This window comes from Oryctolagus cuniculus, unplaced genomic scaffold, assembly GCF_964237555.1.
Source record: "Oryctolagus cuniculus unplaced genomic scaffold, mOryCun1.1 SCAFFOLD_64, whole genome shotgun sequence".
Taxonomy (NCBI): Eukaryota; Metazoa; Chordata; class Mammalia; order Lagomorpha; family Leporidae; genus Oryctolagus; species Oryctolagus cuniculus.
In genome coordinates, this window is record NW_027208232.1 from 637,431 (window position 1) to 660,660 (window position 23,230).

At 42.4% G+C, this 23,230-nt stretch overlaps 1 long non-coding RNA gene across 1 annotated transcript; it reads left to right on the forward strand.

Moving 5' to 3' along the window:
- Window positions 1-2,835: 2,835 nt before the first annotated feature.
- LOC138848051 (uncharacterized) lies at window positions 2,836-16,161 on the forward strand. The gene is made up of 3 exons (XR_011385902.1): window positions 2,836-3,058; window positions 5,858-5,914; window positions 16,048-16,161. It is a non-coding gene; the product is annotated as an uncharacterized lncRNA (long non-coding RNA).
- Window positions 16,162-23,230: the final 7,069 nt, after the last annotated feature.

Here is a 23,230-nt window from a genome sequence, read left to right on the forward strand (position 1 = left end):
CCGCGGCTGGCGCACTGCAGCCGGCGCACTGCAGCCGGCGCACCGTGCTGATCTGAAGGCAGGAGCAGGTGCTTCTCCTGGTCTCCCATGCAGGTGCAGGGCCGAAGGACTTGGGCCATCCTCCACTGCACTCCCGGGACACAGCAGAGAGCTGGCCTGGAAGAGGGGCAACTGGAACAGAATCTGGTGCCCCGACTGGGACTAGAACCTGGTGTGCCAGCACCACAAGGTGGAGGATTAGCCTATTGAGCCACGGCACCGGCCTCCCCAGATGTTTCTATTCTAGGTTGTCAGTTCAGGCAGTTCATGTCAGTGATTCCAGGAGTTATGGAACGTTGCTTTCTTCTAGATTATTATTCGATGTCTGTGACTGTTACTTTTTTTAATTCCCCACCAGTGCTAATGCATGGCAAATATTTTAAATAACTGAGAAAAATATTGTTAGGCTGCAGGTTGTGGATAAATTCAAATTTAATATGAAGTATTCATAGAGTGGAGGGATTAACTAAATTTTCATTGATGTGTATTTTGTGATTTGTCAACACTGGGATGACCTTATTTCCTTATTCCATCTAGTAGTAACTGGCATCTCTGATTATTCATTACTAAATACCAGTTTCCAGTGACTTGGTATTTCCACTTACATTTATTTGTACTGATTACCACTGATGTATCTGTAATGCCCATTCAGTTGTATGGATTTTACTTTGCACAGATTGATGCTAAGGAAACAGTGTACTATCCTTTTGGAAAACTGCCTTCAGTTTCATTGTGTAACACTTAAAATTTTTCTGACCTAAATCCTAATCAGAACTGAAGCTATCTTTGTGTTTATCCTACTCTTAATGTACTTATACATTTTCACTTGAAAAAAAATGGAATAATTTAACACATTAGTGGTGATAAATATGTGTGTAGAAGTGAAATAAATCTCACCACCATATGCATTCTACCATGTAGTTGTTTTTGATGATGGTGGAGTCACCATGTTGTAATGCAGATCTTTCACATTTCATATGCAAGTGAAATTTATTCTTTCTTAAATATTTATTTATTTGAATGGGAGAGTGACAGAGAAAGAGATCTTCTGTCCTCTGGTTCACTCTGCAAATGGCTGCAATGGGCTGGATTGGGCTGGGCTGGGCCTAAGCCAGGATGCTAACTCTTCATCTGGAGGATACCTGAGTTCCACTTGGGTTTCCCACATGGGTGGCAGGAGCCAGGTACTAGGACAATCATCACTGCTTTCCTAGACATTAGAAGGGAGCTCAATTGAAAACAGAGCAGCTGATATTTGATACTCTGCTGGATGCCAGCATCATAAGTAGGAAGTTAATCTTGATACAGTGCTATAATGCTGGCATCCAATTTTTTCTTTGATTAACCCAGAATCAGATCATCTTTTTATGTCTTTATATATATAAACATATATATATATATATGTTTTCTTACAGATCACACATAGGTTGGTCTTGGTTTTATTTTGGCTGTTTCAATCTCTTTTAATTGGTATATTTAGATAATCCACATTGAACATGATAATTTATATAATAGAATTCATTAAAATAGGATATTTTAAGCCGGTGCCGTGGCTCACTAGGTTAATCCTCCGCCTTGCGGCACCAGGATACTGGGTTCTAGTCCTGGTTGGGGTGCCGGATTCTGTCCCGGTCGTCCCTCTTCCAGGCCAGCTCTCTGCTGTGGCCAGGGAGTGCAGTGGAGGATGGATGGCCCAAGTGCTTGGGCCCTGCATCCCATGGGAGACCAGGATAAATACATGGCTCCTGCCATCAGATCAGCACAGTGCACTGGCCACAGTGCGCTGGCCAAAGCAGCCATTGGAGGGTGAACCAACGGCAAAAGGAAGACCTTTCTCTCTGTCTCTCTCTCACTGTCCACTCTGCCTGTCAAAAAAAAAAAAAAAAGAATATTTTAATTGTTCTCTTTTGCTGTCATTTTTCTTAAATGTCTTATTTATTTTCATTTAATTGAAAGGCAGAGACAGAAAGACCTTCTCATCTTCTGGCTCACTGCCCAGGGGCCTGCAGCAGCTGTGGCTAGGACAGGCTAAATCCAGCATCCAAAAACTGCATTTGCAGCTACCATGTTTATGGGGCGGGGGGGGACTCAAGTACTTGAATCATCATCTCAGGATGAACATTAGCAGGAAGATGGATCAGGTAGGATAAGCAGGCTCCAACAAGGCACTCCAGTATGCAATGATGTTATCACAAGTGGCATTTCTTACCCTCAAACCTCCCTGCAATGTCCACAGTAAGCAAATGTATTTTAATGGAGCACATTTGCAGTTGCTTGTGTTGTAAAGTTTAGAAATAGGGAAAAGAGCAGAAGGCAGCCAATTTTTTTTTTTTACATTTTTAAGCTTTTATTTAGTGAAAGAAATGCATAGGAGAGTGAGAACCCTATCTACAGGAGAGAAGCAAATCTGAATTCATGCTGAGTACTAGGAACCAGCCACATGGAGGAACATCTAGGCCAGGAAGCATGGGGTGGGTGGCCCAAAGGCCACGAGCCCTGGAGGTGCAGCGCCGCAGCAAGCCCCATACTGGCAAAAGGCCAAGGAAAGGGGAGAGAAGGACACCATGTCCCAGACTTTTAATCCATTTCCAAAGGGGAGAGGTTAATTAACCTGAATGGCCAGTGGGTACACAGGTGTGGCCAGGTAGGGGTATGAGGTCACACAAGGGCATGGTGAAAGTGTGGTCCTTTAGCTCACACACCTAATCAATTTTATTCTATATGCCTGCCTACAACATTCTCCCCTCAGAGACCCCATTCTCTTAATCCTAAGGGACGTTGAGGGGCGTAGAGTCAACATCTCTTCTGTAGCTACATCCTGTTTATAAGGGGCATAGTATATTTCTTTAATTTATCCTTTTATTTCTTTTAGGCAGAGACACAGATACAGTGCTTTCATGTGCTGATTCCTCCAAGGCTCACAACTGAGTCTGGGCTAAATCAAACCAGGAGCTGTGGGGCAGGGATTGTGCTGCATCAGTTTAAGCTGCTGATTGGGAGGCTCACATCAAATACCAGGGTGTGTGTCTTGTCTACTATGATTTCTTTAAAAAAATTTATTGTTTTCCAATTAATGTGAAATGTAGTTCATCATATTTGATATCTAGAGCTATGGTGAAGTGCATTGACAAATATCAAATGATTTGTAGATGTCACAAACTCTGGTTTATTTATTTATGTTTGAGTAGGGTTATTTAATTTACCACATTTATTTTAAAAGTTGTATTTTGAGACCCATTTCAGAAACCACAGTTGATTTGGAACAAACACTGTTTTGGAAGACTTTTCCTTGTCCATGGTTACACTTTTTCCCTAATAATCTCTATGGATTGTGTATCCAAATGTGGGCATTATACAAGTTTTCCACACTTAGTATCAGCTACTTATATGCTACAAAATTTAGTGTGAATCTATTTTCCATTACTTAACATGTGAACAATTCATGCTTTTACTGCTTGCTGGTTTGTAAAATACAAATAAATCACAGTACAGTGCTCAAATAGATGTATAAGATTAAAACAGTTTTGCAGCCTGTGTTGAGGCATAACAGGTGAAGCCACTGCCTGTGACCCTGGCATCCTATATGGCACCAGTTAATGTCCTGGCTGCCCAAATTTTGATCCAGCCCCCTGCTAATATTCTGAGAAAAAACAGGAAGATGGTCCAAGATTCTGGGCTCTTGCGCTCAAAATGGAGAAGAATTGTGCAGGTATAAAATTCAACTATTTCATTTGTAATTGTTAGTAAGCATTTTGGGGTGGCCTCTGCTAGGCCATCCATATGCTGCTGGCACCTGGAATCACAAATCACCTGTTTTAGTTGTCTACTGCTTTAATTGAGGCTGCTGCTTCAGGATTGCTTAACTCACACCAATATATTTTTTTAAAATTTATTTATTTATTTGTTCATTTGAAAGGCAGATTCATAGAGAGACAGGGAGAGACAGATCTATCTTTCTATCTAATACCTTCTGCTGGTTCACTCTTCAAATGGCTTCAGTGGCTAGGACTGGACCAGGCCAAAGCCAGAAAACAGGAACTCGATCCAGGTTTCCCAGGTGGATAGAAATGGTCCAAGTAGTTGGACTGTCTTCAGATATTTTCCCAGGTGCATTAGTAGGGAACTGGATTGGAAGTGGAGCAACTCTGGCTTTAACCAGTGGTGGTAGAGACCCATTGTTCCATATCACATACCGATAATTTTTTACTGATTTGTTTATTTGAAAGGCAGAGAAAAAGGTCCTCCATCTGCTGGATCACTCTGCAAAAGCCCACAATAGCGAGCATTATATCTATGAAAGCCAGGAGGTAGGAACTCTATGTGGGTTTCCCATTCAGATGGCAGGAAACCAAGTTTTTGAGCCATGATCTGTTGACTCAAGAGAACACTTTTGAGCTGGTGCTGTGCTGTAATAGGAAAGTCACAACCTGCAGTGCCAGCATCCCATGGGCACTGGTTCCAGTCCTGGCTGCCCACTTCCAATCCAGCTCTCTGCTATGGCCTGAGAAAGCAGTAGAAGATAGCTCAAGTCCTTGGGCCCCTGCACCTTCATGGGAGACCTGGAAGAAGCTCCTGGCTCCTGATTTTGGATCTGTTTAGCTCTGGCCATTATGGCCATTTGGGGAGTGAACCAGCAGGTGGAAGACCTCTTGCTCTCTGCCTCTGCCTCTCTGTAGCTCTGCCTTTCAAACAAATAAATAAGTATTTTTTAAAACAAACAAAAAAACCACTTGCAGGAGGTGTGGAATAATGAGGACACAAACCAGGCACTCTGTGATGTGGTATGTCCAGAGAAGTAGGTAAGCCTACTGCAACATAATGCCTACCCTTCCAATGTCTGACTTGCACAGCCTTGACCTAGGCCCCAGGTGTCCTTCAGGTAAGTCTCAGGATTCTCCACATGAATACTGTACAAGAAGGCACACCCCCAACTGTAAAATACTTTACAAACTATGTTGATATCATATTTATGGTCATCTCATGGGCTAGAACAAGTGAACAGGAAAATGTCAGGGGTCTGTGTGGTGGAGAATTACGTTAAGATTTGGATACAGGGAGGAGTGTCACATGGAAGTTACAGAAAGCTGTGCTAGTAGCTTCTGTCAATTTTTTCTATACATATAGTTGTGGCCAAAAACTAATTTTCAAGCTGGATACTTTTAAGGAATTTGAGATACATAAAAGCAAGAGATGTTTTAAGTACTGCCTGAGTAATTTTCTGTGTATATAGATTCTAGTGAAATCATCATTTTTCTGGTGTACTGCTACTTATTTGAACAATTGTGATGAACATTATAAATTATTTCTATACGATTTATTTATTTGAAAGGCTGAGTTACAGAGACAGAGGAAGAGAGAGAGAGGCCTTCCACCTGCTGGTTCACTCCCACATGTCCTCAATGGCTGGGGTGGGCTGATCTGAAGCCAGTAGCCTGGAGCTTCTTACAGGTCTGCCATGTGAGTGCACGAGGCCCAAGGACTTAGGTGTTCATCCACTGCTTTCCCAGTCCATAGCAGAGAGCTAGACCAGAAGTAGAGTAGCTGGGACTCAAATTGGTGCCCACATGGATGCCCACACTGTAGGAGATGGCTTTACCCACCACTCCATAGTGACAGGCCTGACAAGGATTTTTTTTTACAGAATTGGTAATAAATTAATATTTTGGTTATCTAACAATAGTTTATGTTTAATCAAAGTGATTGGTAGTCTTGTGTGTGCTCTTTTGGCATCTTTTCTGTTTTTCCCATGTGTAAAGATTATATTCCCCCACAGGGAGGCCACTTCATTTTTGTCACTGAGCCAATATTTCTCTTGCAGATAGATTCTAGAGACATCTACATGTGGCCAAGACCAACAAAAATAAATATATTGCTGGTAGGTTATTTATTCTTCAGCTTCTTTCACATTGTATGTTAAGAGTTTTATGAGATTTTTTATGAGATTTTTTAAATAAATTGGAAAAGCATAAAGAAATATTCAGAATCAGGATTCATATAAGATAAAGTAAGAATGGTTTCAAGATTTAAAGCCATCTGAGCTGAATTCACATTGGTCTCAATTTTTTTTTTATTGCCATAGCCACAAGACTTTTTACATGGTTTGAATTCAAACTTTGGCAAGAATTTGCTACATCAGAAAAAATTAAAAAGCTAATATTTTGAATTGTTAAAGTAGAGTGTCTAAAAGCTTTTGGAGGCTGAACTTGCTTCATGGATTAGATCAGAAAATGTGGAGCCGGCGCCGTGGCTCAATAGGCTAATCCTCCACCTTGCGGCGCCGGCACACCGGGTTCTAGTCCCGGTCGGGGCGCCGGATTCTGTCCCGGTTGCCCCTCTTCCAGGCCAGCTCTCTGCTATGGCCAGGGAGTGCAGTGGAGGATGGGCCCTGCACCCCATGGGAGACCAGGAAAAGCACCTGGATCCTGGCTCCTGCCATCGGATCAGCGCGGTGCGCCGGCTGCAGCGGCGGCCATTGGAGGGTGAACCAACGGCAAAGGAAGACCTTTCTCTCTGTCTCTCTCTCTCACTGTCCAATCTGCCTGTCAAAAAAAAAAAAAAAAAAAAAAAGAAAATGTGTAGAGGATAGAATCTATTGCAGGTCCTTAAATAACTCTCCATAGTTTTATCACAGTGAGTCTACAAATGCAGGATTACTTCAGACTCCACAAAGTTATGTTTCAGGCAAATTATTCCATTTATCAATGGCATAAACTATAGTCAGAGCCCAAGACAATTCTCTAGTTTTTGACTTGAATCTTTTGCCATCTTTTTTTTCTTCTTTGACAGGCAGAGTGGGCAGTGAGAGAGAGACAGAAAGGTCTTCCTTTACCATTGGTTCACCCTCCAATGGCTGCTGCGGCTGGTGTGCTACAGGCGGTGCACTGTGCTGATCTGAAAGCAGGAGCAGGTGCTTCTCCTGCTCTCCCATGCAGGTGCAGGGCCGAAGGACTTGGGCCATCCTCCACTGCACTCCTGGGCCACAGCAGAGAGCTGGCCTGGAAGAGGAGCAACCAGGACAGAATCTGGTGCTCTGACCAGGACTAGAACCCGGTGTGCCAGTGCCACAGGCAGAGGATTAGCCTAGTGAGCCATGGTGCTGGCCAATCTTTTGCCATCTTAAAGTATTTATATACTTGAGAGAGAATGAGAAGTAGATGGAAATATATAGAGACTTTTTTTTTAAAAAGATTTTATTTATTTATTTGGTGGGCATAGTTACAGGGAGAGGAGAGACATACAAATTTTTTATCCACTGGTTCAGTCTCCAAATGGCAAAAATAGTTGGAGATGGGCTGATCCAAAGCTAAGAGCCAGGAACTTCCTCTGGGTCTCCCAGGTGGGTTTAGGGGCCCAAGGACTTGGGCTATCTTCCACTGCTTTCCCAGGACAAAACTGGGGAGCTGGATCCAAAGAAGAGGATCTGGGGCCCTTGCTGTGGCATAGTTGGTTAAGCCTCTGCCTGTGGTGCTGGCATCCCATATAGGCACTGATTTGAGTCCCAGTTGGTCCACTTCCAATCCAGCCCTTTGCTATGGCTTGGGAAAGTAGTTGAGGATAGCCCAACTCCTTGGGCCCCTGCACCCAAGTGGGAGACCTGGAGGGTGCTCCTGACTTCTGGCTTTGTATCAGCCCAGCTCCAGCTATTGCAGCCATTTTGGGAGTGAACCAGCAGATGGAAGACCTTTCTCTCTGTCTCTGGCTCTCTCTCTGCAACTCTACTTTCAAATAAATATTTAAAAAAGAAGAAGAGCATCTGGAACACAAATTGGTGCCCATATGGGATGCTGGCACCATGGGTGGAGGCTTAGCCTACTCTGTGTTATGGAATGAGAGAGAAAGGGAGAGAGAGAGACAGAGACAGACACCAACACCTTCAATCCATTAATTAACACCCACAACAACCAGGACTGAGACAGGATCATAACAGAGAGCCAGGAATATAGTCCTAGCCTCTCACTTAAGTTGCAGAAGCTTAATTTCTTGAGTTGTCCACACTCACTTCTAGTGTCTAAATTTACAAAAATTGTGACATTGCAGTATATTGGGTTAAACAGCTGCCTGGGATTCGAGTAACCCTATGGGTTCTGGTTTGTTTCTTGGTTGCACCACTTCCAATCCAGCTCCCTGCTTAAGGCACCTGTGAAAGCAGCAGAAGATGGTCCAAGTGCTTGGGCACCTGCCACCCATGTGTGAGACCCACATGAAGCCTCTGGCTCCTGGTTTCAGTCTGGCCCAGCTCTGGCTGTTACAGCCACTTGGGGAGTAGAGCAACAGATGGAAGATCTTCCACTGCCTTCTGCTCTCTCTCCAAAACTGTCTTTTAAAACAAAAAAGTAAACAATTAAGAATAAATAAGATGAAAAATGCATCATTCATTCTTTGCTTTTAAATATTGCTACCAAGTAGCCTTGACCCAAATCATCAAAATGAAAATTTTTCTGGAATGTTCCTTTCATATCTTTTTTCCTTAGAAACCTTTTACTTAAGGAAGACAAACTTCATGCATTTCATAATTACAACTTTAAGAACATAGTGACTCTTCCCACCATAGCCACCCTCCCACCTACACTCTTCTTCCTTTCCTATTCTCATTCCTATTTTTTACTAAGATCTATTTTCAATTAACTTTATACACATATGAGTAACTCTATACTAAGTAAAGAGTTCAACAGATAATGTGAAAAAATTGTTCCTCAATAGTCAAGACAAGGGCTGTTCAAAGTCATTGCTTCTCAAAGTGTCAATTTCATTTCTATAGGTTACCTTTTGGTGCGCTATTAGTTATCACAGATCAGGGAGAATATATGGTTTTTGTCCTTTTTAGACTGGCTTATTCACTAAGTACGATGTTTTGAGGTATCTCCATACTGTCTTCCATGGTGTCTTTACCAGTTTACATTCCCACAAACAGTGGATCAGGGTTAAGTTTTCCACACATCTTTGCCAGCATTTGTTTGCCATTCTAACGGGGGTGAGGTAAAACTACCTTGTGGTTTTGATTTACATTTCTCTGTTGAATGGTGATCCTGAGCATTTTCTCATGTATCTGTTGGCTATTTGGATTTCTTTTTAAAAATATCTATTTAAGCCCTTTGCCCATTTCTGCACTGGGTTTTTCGTTTTGCTGTTGTGGAATTTCTTGAGCCTTTATGTATTCTGGTTATTAATTTTTTATCAGTTGCATAGTTTGCAAATAATTTCTCCCAGTTTGTCAGTTGGCTCTTCACTTTGTTAACTTTTTTTTTTTTTTTGCAGTACAGAAGCTTCTCAATTTGATGTGATCCCATTTGTCAATTTTGGCTTTGATTGCTTGTGCCTCTGCGGTCTTTTCCAAGTAGTCTTTTTCTATGCCAATGTCTTGCAGGGTTACCCCAACTTTCTCTAATAATTTGGTATCAGGTTGTTATTTAAATCTTTTATCCATTTTAATCCATTTTGAGTGTATTTTTGTAAGGTGTAAAGTAGGAGTATTGCTTCATACTTCTGCATGAGGAGATCCAGTTTTCCCAGCACTATGTGTTTAACAGATTATCCTTCTCCAGGATTGATTTCTGCATTTATATTCTGTTCCATTGGTGTATCCATCTGTTTTTGTACAAGTACTAGGCTATTTTGATTACTGCACTATAGTATATCTTGAAACCTGGGAGTGGTGCTGTGATACAGTGGGTGATTCTCCACCTGCAGTGCTGGAATCCCATGTGGGCACCAGTTGAAGTCCTGGCTGCTCCTCTTCTAATGCAGCTCTCTGCTATAGCCTGGGAGTGCAGTAGAGGATGGCCCAAGTGCTTGAGCTCCTTCCTGTGTTCACATAGGAGACTTAGAAGAACCTCCAGGATCCTGACTTTGGATTGGCCCAGCTCAGGCCATTGTGAACAATTGGGTAGTAAAGCTGTGGATGGAAGACCTCTCTCCCTCCCTCTCACTGTCTGCAACTCTACCTCTCAAATAAGCCTCCAGCTTTGTTTTTGTTGTATAAGATTGCTTTAGCTATTCAGGGACTCTTCTGTTTCCATATGAATTTCAGCATCCTTTTCTATATCTGAGAAGAATGTCCTTGGTATATTGAATCAGTATATTGAATCTTGGTGTATTCAATCTTTAAATTGTTTTCAGTAGTTTGGAGTTTGATATTGATTCTAACTCCATGAACATGAACAATTTTTCATTTTTTGTCTCATTTCTTTCTTTAATATTTTGTATTTCTCATCACAGAGATCTTTGACATTGCTTAAATTTACTCCAAGGTAGTTGTTCTTGTATCTATTGTGAATGGGATTAATGTTAGAAGTCCTATGTCAGCTGTGGTATTGTCTGTGTATACAGAGGCTATTGATGTCTGAGTGTTATCTTATATCCTGACCTAATCCAATCTGATATATAAAAGATTATTTATTTATTTATTTGAGAGGTAGAGTTATAGACAGTGAGAGGGAGAGACAGAGAAAGGTCTTCCTTCCATTGGTTCACTTCCCAAATGGCCACAATGGCTGAAGCTGTGCTGATCTGAAGCCAGGAACCAGGAGCTTTTTCCCAGCCTCCCATGTGGGTGCAGGAGCCCAAGCATTTTGGCCATCTTCTACTGCTTTTCCAGGCCATAGCAGAAAACTGGATTGGAAGAGGAGCACCTGGAACTGGAACCGGCATCCATATGGGATGCCAGCACCTCAGGCATGGAGGATTAACCTACTGTGCCACGGCGCTGGCCCTCCAATCTGATTTTGAAAGAGAGTCCCTAGAGATGGGAGGAGAAACAGACTAGATCCCAAAGGTTATGTTGGAAATTTGATGATCTTGAAACAAAAGAATGTCCTCAGAAGAAATCAAAACTTCAGGCAGCATAGTGTCAAACTATGAGAAACTAAATTTCTGTTATTTTATTCATCTAGTGTTTAGTACAATGTTACAGAATTTTCTCACTCAAAATTATAAATCATATACCTCATGTACTTGTCAAGTTTTGTACATTTGATGTGATCTTTGGATTCCATTTTAGCTTTTTTTTGTATTTTTTAAGATTTATTTATTTCTGTGTCTTGATCCAAAGCTTTATTTTTTTGATTTCTTTTTTTTAAAGATTTATTTTACTTATTTGAAAGACAGAATTACAGAGAGAAGAGAGGCAGAGAGAGAGGTCTTCCATCTGATGGTTCACTCCCCAGATGGCTGCAATGGCCAGAGCTGTACCATTCTGAAGCTGGGAGCCAGGAGCTTCTTCTGGGTATCCCACTTGGCTGCAGGGGCCCAAGGACTTGGGCCATCCTCTACTGCTTTCCCAGGCCATAATGGAGATCTGGATCAGAAGAGGAGAATTCAGGACTAGAAACTGCACCCATATGGGATGCAGGCACTTCAGGCCAAGACATTAACCTGCTGCGCCACACGCCGGTCCCTTTTCTCTGTATTTGTGTTAAGCACTATTTATTAAAAATTCCAGAGATATAACCCAGGGACTTGCAGTGCCATCTATTTATGAGTGCCATCTACTACAGCTAATGGTCTTTTAATGGCTTTCTCAGGTAACCAACGACCCAGTTAATTCAAGTCTTCCACATTTAAGCTGTGCATCAGCTGTCATTTTGACCTCAGGCTGATAGAATGGTGTCTACTGATGGTCATTGTGGCTGGATGATAAAGAACAGTGATTTTCTGTGATTTTCTCAAATGTGACAAAATTTTCTTCCACTGTATCTGGAAAGAGTCATGTGGCCTTGTCTGCATTTTTAAGTATGGGAATGGGGGTGTAAAATCCTCTCACAGGAAACAACACTGAAGATGAGTGGTCCCTGGTCATCACATGCTGGAATGTCTCTTCTCCCACAGGTATCTTTTTTTATAAAATTTATTTGACAGAGTTACATACAGTGAGAGGGAGAGTCACAGAGAAAGGTCTTCCTTCTGTTGGTTCATCTCCCAAAATGCTGGCATGGCTGCACTACACTGATCTGAAGCCAGGGGCCAGGTGCTTCCTCCTGGTCTCCCATGCAGGTGCAGGTGCCCAAGCACTTGCGCCATCCTCCACTGCCTTCCCAGGCCACAGCAGACAGCTGGACTGGAAGAGGAGTAACCAGGAGTAGAACCCGGTGCCCATATGGGATGCCAGCACTGCAGGCAGAGGATTAATCAAGTGAGCCGCAGTGCAGGCCATCCCACAGGTATCAACTTTTTCTCAACCAGAGACCACAATATCCCATGTTTCCATCATTTTACACTCAAATCCAGAATCTAGAATAATGCCAGGCACCCGTGTTATCTCCAGATGTAGCCTCCCTTGATACATAGACCTGTTAACAGAGGAAACAAGTTATGTGCCTTCTGTGTACCCCATGTAGAGGGTGAAAGCATGAGTAAGATAACCAGAGTAACTCTTCAGGTTTTCAGATTCCTTTATGGTCTGAAAAAAGCAGGGAGTCACGGTGGGGGGGGGGGGGGTCATCATAGCAATTTATCTATCATGGAGGCAGAAATAGGGAGTGACCTAAGTGCACATGGCACACACTCTACTGAGGCCTTGATTATGCATCCTCACTGCACATGTCCCTGCCCTCTGCAGTATCCTTCCTCTGCAATCCACATTGCAGCCTTTGGCAAAGACTCTCAGGGTTAGATTGCTTAGGTGTTGTATTTCCTATCTATCACCCTTGGCCTCTATGGCTTAAACCCTCAGTACTTTTTGTCAGTTGGATTGCTTCTCACAATAAAAAGTGGTCTTAGATATGTTTTTATAGTTTTAGATGGAGTCAACCTTTTTTTTTTTTTTTTTTTTTTTTGACAGGCAGAGTGGACAGGGAGAGGGAGAGACAGAGAGAAAGGTCTCCCTTTTTCTGTTGGTTCACCTTCCAATAGCCACTGTGGCCAGTGTGCTGCGGCTGGTGCATCACACTGATCTGGAGCCAGGATCCAGGAGCCAGGTGCTTCTCTTGGTCTCCCATGTGGGTGAAGGGCCGAAGGACTTGGGCCATCCTCCACTGCACTCCCAGACCACAGCAGAGAGCTGGACTGGAAGAGGAGCAACTGGGACAGAATCCAGTGCTCTGACCGGGACTAGAGCCCCATGTGCCAGCGCCACAGGTGGAGGATTAGCCTACTGAGCCATGGTGCCAGCCTGGAGTCAACTTTTTGAGATGATGTTTTAATCTTTCATTTTATGAATTTTAAACATGTTTTATATATGCTTCATTCTCCTTTCCTTTGGCCAATTTTGAGCATTTGAAAGCATTTGAGGTCTATTTAACTGTTCACCTATTTAACAGTGTTGTCATGGCCATAACCTTCAGGTATCAGTTACTTTGGAGATGACAGATTGCTATCATTTCCCAAAGGATTGCTTGTACTTTTTAGAAGAACTGGAGGAGGCAACGTTAAACAATAATATATAAAATAAGAATACTCTCTGACTCCCACTATTGTCCAGCAGTGGTCATGTTTCATCTTTTTTTTTTTTTTAATGGTTTATTAATGTGAAAGGAAGAGTTACAGAAAGAGGAGAGAGGTTCTGTCTGCTGATTCGTTACACAAATGGCTGCATTGACTGCTGCTATGACAGTCTGAAGCCAGGATCCTGGAGCTTCTTCCATATCCTACATGGGTGGAAGAGACCACACCCTTGGGTTATCTTCTGCTTTCTGATACCTTAGCAGGGAGCTGGGTGGGAAGTGGTACATAGAGGTTTTGTATTGGTACCTATATGGGATTCCAGTATTACCAGCAGTGGATTAACCTGCTACACCACAATGTTGGTTCAATAAAAAAAGAATACTGGAGCCAACCAAATAGGTATTCTCAGGAGATTCTTTGAGTCTTGCAGGTATAAATTGTGTGCAAATAAAATTTTTTTCAAGACTTAAAAGTTAAGCTATAGCCTGTAGTGCCAGCATCCCATATGGGCACCAGTCTCACTTCTTTGCATCATATTCTTGTTGATTTTTTTCCCAATTTCAACTTCCTGTGCCAGTGTCCACACAGTCTTTCATGCACACATCATGGAATTGAACTCCACTTTCAACCCTCTGCGTAACCAATTAGTACCGAATTGTGTTCACGCTTCCTGTCTTTTTCTTCAGTATTCTGACTACTCTATGTCTAATGGTTGGTCATCATGCCTTCTCCAATTCTTCCTCTCTATTTCTTCATTCTCCTTCCAGACGTTGACTCTCAAATTCAAATCTTCTGGGGGCCGGTGATGTTGCACCAGCATCCAATATGGGTACCCGTTTGTGTCCCGACTGCTCATCTTCTGATCCAGCTCTCTGCTTGTGGCCTGGGAACATAGTGTAAGATGGCCCAAGTGCTTGGGCTCTGGCACCCACGTGGGAGACTTTGAAGGAGCTCCTGGCTCCTGGCTTCTGAGTGACTCAACTCTGGCCATTGAGGCCATTTGGGGAGTGAACCAGCAGATGGAAGAAATATTTTCTATCCCTCCCTCTCTGTGTCTGTAGTTGTACCTCTCAAATAAATCAATAAAATCTTGTTTAAAATCTTGTCCCTTTGATCTGTTATTTTTAAATATTTATTTTTATTTATTTGAAAGATAGAGTTACAGATAGAGGTAGAGCTAGAGAGAGAGAAGTCTTCCTTCCACTGGTTCACTCCCCAAATGTCTGCAACAGCCAGAGTTGAGCTGAACCAAAGCCAGGAGCCAAGAGTTTCTTTTGGGTCTCCTACATGGGTACAGGGGCCCGTGTACTTGGGCCATCTTCCACTGTTTTTCTAGGCCACAGCAGAAGCTGGGTTGGCAATAAAGCAGCCAGGACTCGAACTGTTGCCTGTATGGGATGATGGCACTGCAGGCTGGGGCTTTAACCCACTGTACCACAGTGCCAGCTCCAATAAAATCTTTTAAAAAAATGCAAATCTTCTAAGATAACTTTCCAAGTTTATGTGCCCTGTTTGAGGACATAGCCAATATCTTTCATGTAAACAATAGCAATTACATTGATTTTTGGAAGAGATGTGAAAAAGCTTATAAGTATGCTTTTGTTTATAAATAAATTTCAAAAACAGTGATTCATTCAGTTAACACTTCTTTGAACATGTTTACTGTTTTTTTCTCCTCACAGTCCAGGACCACTCACCTAGATATGGTGCATTTGTAGTTCCCATCACTTGGTCTAGTTTTTTCTTTGCCTTTTTGCCAGTGTGTTTTGCAATTTTATATTCTTGAGGACACATTGATGAAGAGATATGTCTTTTCTGTGAAGTGTACCTGATGATCCAAAAAAGTTTTATTTACTACTTCTTTATATATTTGAAAGAGAGTTACAGAGAGAAAGAGATAGATCTTCCATCTGCTGGTTGTCCCGAAATTGCTACAATGGCTGGGGTTGGGCCAATACCTGCCCAGAACTTCTTCCAAGTTTCCCAGGTGGATGGCAGAAGTCTTAGTACTTCAGCCATCTTCCACTGGTTTTTCACATTTATTCACAGGGAGTGGATAAGAAATGGAGTAGGTATGGCTCATATTGGTGCTCATGTGGGATGCTGTGGGTTCAGATGGTAGCTTAATCTGCTGTGGCACTATACCATCCCCTAAAATTTATTGTTTAATAGATTTATTTAGAAAGAGAGAGAGATCTTCCATCATTAGTTCACTCCCCAGATGGTGGCAACAGCTGGAACTGGAACAGATGGGAGCCAGGAACTTCTCTCAGGTCTCCCAGGTGGCTACAGGGGCCCAAGGACATGGGCCATCTTATGCTTTCCCAGGTGCATTAGCAGAGTGCTGGAAAGGAAGTTAGCAACTGGATCTTAAACAGGTTCCCTGTGGTTTTACACACTGTGCCACAAGGCCATCCTTCCAAAGTTTTTTAAAACATTGTTAGCCTGATCTACTTTGAATGGATGTCTCACTTGATCTAACACCCTTCAGTTACACATTACACTTATGTCTATAGATTACACTGTGATCTTTTACTGAATAAGGGAAACTCTATTATAGTAAATTTCATAATTGAAAGTTAATATGAAATTGATGTTTTGATTATCATTTTCCTTTCTGTTGGCCTATAGCATACAAAAATTAGCTTCATCTTATATAAGAGGCAAGATAGACATAAAGAGAAGAATGAACTCCCTGTCACCCTTCTTTTTGACCCAGAGCTGATACCTTTTGGAGAAATGCACTGTTAGAGGTGTGGACTGTGGACTTCACCCTGAAGGAGCAGCAGGACCTGGACACTTTAAAAAGTTTAATATTATCTGTACCCCTTGTGTAGCCCCTGCATTTCCAGGCAAAAAAAGGAAATCATTTTGCTGATGGAGCAACTGTGTTCAGCATTAAGTAGCACAATCCTTTGTCTCTGACCCAGGTGAAAATACAAAATACCCAGGATATTCAAACATGCCACCTTCTTACAATTGGTATGTAGTAAACCCTGCAGGGTTTTCACCCTGCCAGCCAACAGACAACAGCATGTGGGTGGTAAATCTGAACTGGCTCTTCCTGGGCTTGGCTTACATGCACAGCAGGGGTTGTATGACTGTCCCAGAGGCATCAGCAGAGTCCAAAGAGGATCCATATGTGAGTATGGTGGTTGATAGCAAGGTTCAGAGATTGTAGGGTCTTGGTGGGGAGGCATCCTTGCCACATGCTAGCATCACAGCACTGCTTTCCTACATGAAGATGGGGAGAATTACCGCTTCCTGTCTCCACCTTCTCCATTTTACTCTTTACTTCTTCTGCTTTCTTGTTTTGGCTTGAGTTTTCTCTGAAAAATTTTTTAGCTTCAAATTATAGCTATGCCACAGTGCTGGCCCCTCAAGTTTTATCCTGCTATGGAATGCATGGAACATTTCTCTTTGTATTAATACAAAAAAGTTTTTAAAAATATTTTAATCCTATACAGATTATATTGGCTCAATAGGCTAATCCTCCACCTAGTGGCGCTGGCACACCGTGTTCTAGTCCCGGTTGGGGTGCCGGATTCTGTCCCGGTTGCCCCTCTTCCAGGCCAGCTCTCTGCTGTGGCCCGGGAGTGCAGTGGAGGATGGCCCAAGTGCTTGGGCCCTGCACCCCATGGGAGACCAGGAGAAACACCTGGCTCCTGCCTTCCGATCAGTGTGGTGCGCCGGCTGCAGTGCGCTGCCTGCGGTGGCCATTGGAGGGTGAACCAATGGCAAAGGAAGACCTTTCTTTCTGTCTCTGTCTCTCACTGTCCACTCTGTCTGTCCAAAAAAAAGAAAAAAAGGAATCCTAATGGAGACTGGGAATGGGAGAGGGAGGAGGAAAAGGAGGGAGTAGGGGTGGGAGAGTGGATATGGTGGGACGAATCACTCTGTTCTTAAAGATGTACTCATGAAATTTATGTTCACTAAATAAAATGTTTCTAAAAAAAAAAAAAGATATGCTAGTGCCATTGCTCCCCAGTCTTCCCTTAAGCTAATAAAAATGACTAAATAGTGAATCCTTAAGATAAAAAAAGACACTTTGAATATAATTTGCCAGTGCCTTATGTACAAAATCACATTCTCCAGTTCTATGTATAGAACGAAGATGAATAGCCAGTGTTCATACAAATAGAACAGAGATTGGACTAGCTTCAATGAAAGTTTGGGAAACTCACAGATTTCTGTATATCTCTTCCATGTTTCTTGAACCCAAGGAAGTCCCAATGTATGTCTTTAATCTTTATCCCAATAAAAACTCAGACCATCAACATCCCTCTTTCCTAACTCAAGTCAGTGTGAGTGTTCACCCTTACCTCATCTGAGACATAAGGCCTGGGTGAGGACTTTGAGCTTAACCTTCTGTTCTAAGATACCTGGTAACAGTGCTGTTGCTTCCAAAGATTCTGGAGGAGTTACTGCTGTGTGTTCAATGGTTGGATCTCCTTGTCTTTGAAGCTGTTTCCATCCTTTATTGTTTAAGGTCTGTAGTCTTTAAAGCAAAGGGCCTTTCTTCCAAGGGACATTTTGGTGTCTATAACATCATTCACAGCACATACAAAATTATCAACTTAAGATTTATTTTGTATAGATTGAATATCAAGTCCCATTTGTAGTTGCCTTGGCAACTTAAGATTTAGTGGATATAGATTGAATATCGAATCCCATTTGTAGTTGCCTTGGCAGGGTCAGACCAAATGATTCTATGGGCTTTATGCGGCTAGGGTATGGAAGTCCTCCACCCCTGCTAAAGGGCCATTAGAATAGCCTGCTGGGACACATTTGTTCAATACTTGTAATCATTCACATTTATTGTCTAGAGGGGCCCATGGACAATGTGGCTGGATTAAAAAAAAGAATTTTTTTCTTTTAGTAATATTTCAGTTATCAAACAGTATGGCTTAGACTTCCAAATAGCCAGAAATGAGCCAGTAGCCCTCCTTTTTCCAGAAGTGCACACAGTATGCACAGTAAGCAGTATGCACAGTGGTAAAAAACTGCCCAAATGTGAACTGTTGTGTCTAATTAAGTGAACAAGTGGCTGTAATTCTTAGACATGTCAGCTAGCCTTGGGTGACCAAGTCCACATCTTACAGTATCAGCCCCTTTATGTTTTTTAGGATTTTATTTTATTTGAGAGGTAGAGTTACAGACAGTGAGAGGAAGAGACAGGGAGAAAGGTCTTCCTTCCTTTGGTTCACTCCCCAGATGGCTGCAACAGCTGGAGCTGTGCCAATCGGAAGCTTCTTCCCAGTCTCCCCATGGGTTCAGGGGCCCAAGGACTTGGGCCATCTTCTACTGCTTTCCCAGTCCATAGCAGAGAGGCAGATTGGAAGAGGAGCAGCTGGGACTAGAACTGGCACCCATATGGGATGCCAGTGCCACAGGCAGAGGATTAACCTACTGTGCCATGGGGCTGGCCCCAGTTTCTTTGTTTTTGCTGGAGCTGCAAGTTGGGGCTTTAACCCACTGTGCCATAGCACTGGCCCCTCCATTACCAGTTTATGGGGTTTTTAGTTTTTTTCCTTTCCCTCAAAGTTCTGGAAGTTCTTGTCTAAAGTAGCCAAAAATCTGTATCAGGAACATTTTCTGTGAAATTGATTACAAGTGTTTTTAGAGAAGAATGCAAAACTATAGATGACAGAAGTCTTTAAATAAACATAGTTAAAATTATGAAATTGATTAATTGACATGAGCCATTTATGTTCATTCCATACAGGATGTTACAAAGCAACTAAAGAGGGACCAGCATTGTGGCATTGCAGGTAAAGCTACTGCCTATGATGCTGGCATCAACTATGGGTTATACTTCGAGTCCTTGTTGCTCCACTCTGATCCTGCTCCCTGCTAATGCACCTGGGAAAGCAGCAGAGGATGGCGAAGTGTCTGTGCTCCTGTACCCATTTGGGAGAACTTGAATTATGACCATATTGCCTGGCTTCAGCCTGGCTTAGCTTTGGTCATTGTGGCCCTTTGGAGTGTGAACCAACAGAAGAAATCCAATCTCTCTCTCTCTCTCTCTCTCTCCTCCTTTCTGGAATTCTGCCTTCAAATAAGTAGATACATCTTTAAAAAGGAAAGAAAGAAACTGAAGGATTTTACATACCTATTGTCCCTTTTAGGACTCTGGGTCTCCTTTTTATGAAGATAACCATCATGACTAGTAACAACACAACAGAACTATCAGATTTTAAAACTTATATAACTTCTAGGACATTTATATCAATGACATATCTATATAAATATAATTTAACATTGAGCATAATTTCATGACAGTACTTTCCTAAAATGCAAGTTGCATAATAAACTATTACCTCTAAAAGATAAGACATATATCCTTTGACACATCAAGGGTTCCTGCTGAAAATCTCAAAGTGAAAAAATTTAGAGCCTTGATTCTGGGAAAGTCTCAGGATGTCAAAAGGGCTTAAAATATTTGGTCAAAATAGGCTCACATAATTTTGAAATAGCATCCATCTGCTTAGTGTGATTCAACCAGTTCTAAACCAGATTTACTCATAAATCTGATTTTATAAAACAAGTATATATACAACTTTTAACTCTTATGACTCAGCTTTTTCCAAACAATTCTAATTGTTTGCTAAGGCACAACATTTGTGATTTTTGGTCAGTCACCAAAGTGGAAGTAAAAACCTTGAATAGAAAAATAGCATATAAAATAACCCATTATTAGAAAAATTTAAAAGTCACAACCAGGAAGGAGAAGAAAGATTAAGGAAGCTGATTAGAAAATTCACAGATGATTAAAAACTAAGCAAGAATTCTTAAAAGGAGATGCTGCAGTTTTTTTTTTTTTTTTAACAAAAGATTCCATGACCAGCACTATGGCATAGCACGTGAAGCTGCCAACTGCAGTGCCAGCATCTCATTTGGTCACTAATTTGAGTCACAGCTGCTCCACTTCTGATTCAGCTCTCTGCTATGGCTGGGAAAGCAGTAGAAGATGGCCCATGTCCTTGGGCCCCTGCATTCATGTTGGAGACCTGGAGGAAGCTGCTACCTCTTGGCTCCTGGCTCAGCTCTGGCAATTGAGGACATCTGGGGAGTGAACAAGAGGATGGAAGATCTCTCTCTCTCTACTCTGCCTCTCTGGAACTCTGCCTTTCAAATAAATCAATAAATCTTTAAAAAAAACATATTCCAAAATTAAAGTCCAAGGCTATTTCCAGATATTTTCTAGCATATCAATATGCACATAAACGGCTTGTTTAAAAAAAGCATCAAATTCTAATCTTATTTCAGTGTACCTTTGAAATTCATTCCAAAATTTTAGAAAACAGTGTAAATTTTTAAAATTATAATTGGGCAGGCATTGTGGTATAGTAGATTAGGCAGCTGTCTGGGATGCCTCATCCCAGAGTGCTGGTTTGAATAATGACTGTTCCACATTTGTAAAAAAGAGTTTATTTATTTATTTGAAAGGCAGAGTTATATATAGAGAGAGATTCCAAAAGACAGACATTTTCATCTAGTAGTTCACTCCCCAAATGGCCACAGAATCTGGGGCTAGGCCAGGCCAAAGTCAGAAGCTTCTTCCAGGTCTCCTAATGTGCTTGTAGGGACTCAAGCACTTGGGTCATCTTTTGTTGCTTTTCCAGGTGCATTAGCAGGGAGCTGGATTGGAAATGGAATAGCTGGGACATGAACTGCTGCTCAAATGGCTGCCACCATCTCAGCACTCTGCCACAGTGCTAGACCCTGCTCCACTTCTGATGAAGCTCACTGTTAATGTGCCTGGGAAAGCAGTGAGGATGGCCCTAGTGCTAGGCTCCTTCACCCATGTGGGAGATTTGAATGAAGCTTTTGGTTTTCACACACACACAATTTTTCTTACAAGATTTTTCCTTTTCAAACCTTTTTTTAAAAGATTTATTTTATTTGAAAGTCAGAGTTAGAGAGAAGTAGAGACAGAGAGGTCTTCCATCTGCTTGTTCACTTCCCAGATGGCTGCATTGACCATTGCTGTGCCAATTCAGAGCCAGAAGCCTCCTCCAGGTCTCCCACACAGGTGCAGGGACCCAAGGACTTGGGCCATCTTCCATTGATATCCCAGGCCATAGCAGAGAGCTGGATCAGAAGATGAGCAGCCAGGACTAGAACTGACACCCATATGGGATGCCAGTGCTTCAGGTCAAGGCATTAACTCACTGCGCCATAGTGCTGGCCACTTCAAACCTTCTGTTATGTGCTCATGCTTTCTGCAACTTACTTAAACCTTCAGTTTTTGTCCTATTTTTTTCCTTACATTCTAGAGTATTGTAGCCTTTCTACCTTATGACAAAAATTTACATTTTGAAATAATTCATTTTTTAAAGATTTATTTATTTGTTTGAAAGTCAGAGTTACAGAGAGCGAGAGAGAGTGCATTTCCATCTGCTGGATCACTCTCCATATGCCCACAGCAGCCAGCACTGGGTCAGAGTGCTTCATCTGAGTCTTCCAAATGGGTGCAGGGACCTAAGCACCTGGGCCACCTGCTGCTTTTCACCAGCCACTAGCAGGGAGCTGGGTAAGAAGTGTGGAGCTGGGACTTGAACTGGTGTCCATATGAAATAATGGAATTACAGGAGGCTGCTTTAGCTGCTATGCCATTATTTTGGCCCCAAAATAATTTTTTTTATTTTTAAAGATTCTATTTATTTATTTGAAAGGTACAGTTACAGACAATGAAAGGGAGGGAGCAAAAGAGATAAAGGTCTTCCATCTTGCTTCAGCCCCCAAATGGCTGCAATGGCTGGAGGGGTGCCAACCCGAAGCCTGGAGCCAGGAGCTTCCTCCCAGTCTCCCACATGGGTGTAGGGGCTGAAGGACTTGGGCCATCTTCTACTGTTTTCCCAGGCCATAGCAGAAGCTCTCTGGATTGGAAGAGGAGCAGCTGGGACTAGAACTGGCACCCATGTGAGATGCTGGCACCGCAGGTGAAGGATTAAGCTACTATGCCACAGCGTCAGCCCCATCACCATCTCAAAATAATTCTTTAAAAACTTCTAAATTAACATAATTTTCAAAATGAAACAAGATAAAAATTTCATACTTACTTTTAAACCATCTTGAATTACTTTTAAAGAATGTTAAGATGTTAAGAGTACTTAACTTTGAGAGTGGAGAAGGGGTGGGGGCTATGGGTGGATGGCAGAGGGAGTAGGGGCAGGTGCAACTGTGTGACCCTCATGAATGAGAGAAACGTCTCACGTGCCCGGGGCAGGGAGCCAATGGGAACACTGGGAGGGCTCGATACCCTGCCCTGAGAGCCATGGCTGTGCGCTGGCTCGTGGAGGAGCAGTGCAGGTGTGCAGCGTGCCGGGGCTCTGCGCTGCCTGTCAGAGGCCGGACAGCACTGCCGGGAGGCTGCGTCAACAACGATGGTGGCGGTGATGGGCACTGCTCCAAGGGAGGCACCATAACCCAGTTGAACTCTGTCTGGAAAGCCCAAGATTGAAGAAGAAAGACCAGACACAGTGACTAACCTGGAAACTGGGACATCTTTGGAACTGTGCCTTCATCCCGAGTTATTTTTTAAAGTATCACGTGGTATCAATGTCTTCGTCTTATTCTGCTTATTGGGAAGAAAAGGCTTCAAGGATTTTAAGTTTTCCTTCAGTTTTGCATGAACTCTATAGGAAACGGGGCCCTTGAAGGGCTTGGGAATAGCAAGAAGAGATTGAAGACAGAGCAGCTTGCTCTCTCTCTGTTTTCTCTCTTCTTAAAGGAAAGTCTTTACAACTCAACTTGTAACAGCTGTAGTCCAGCATTAGCCACCAAGAGAGAAATAAATAATATCAGAGAG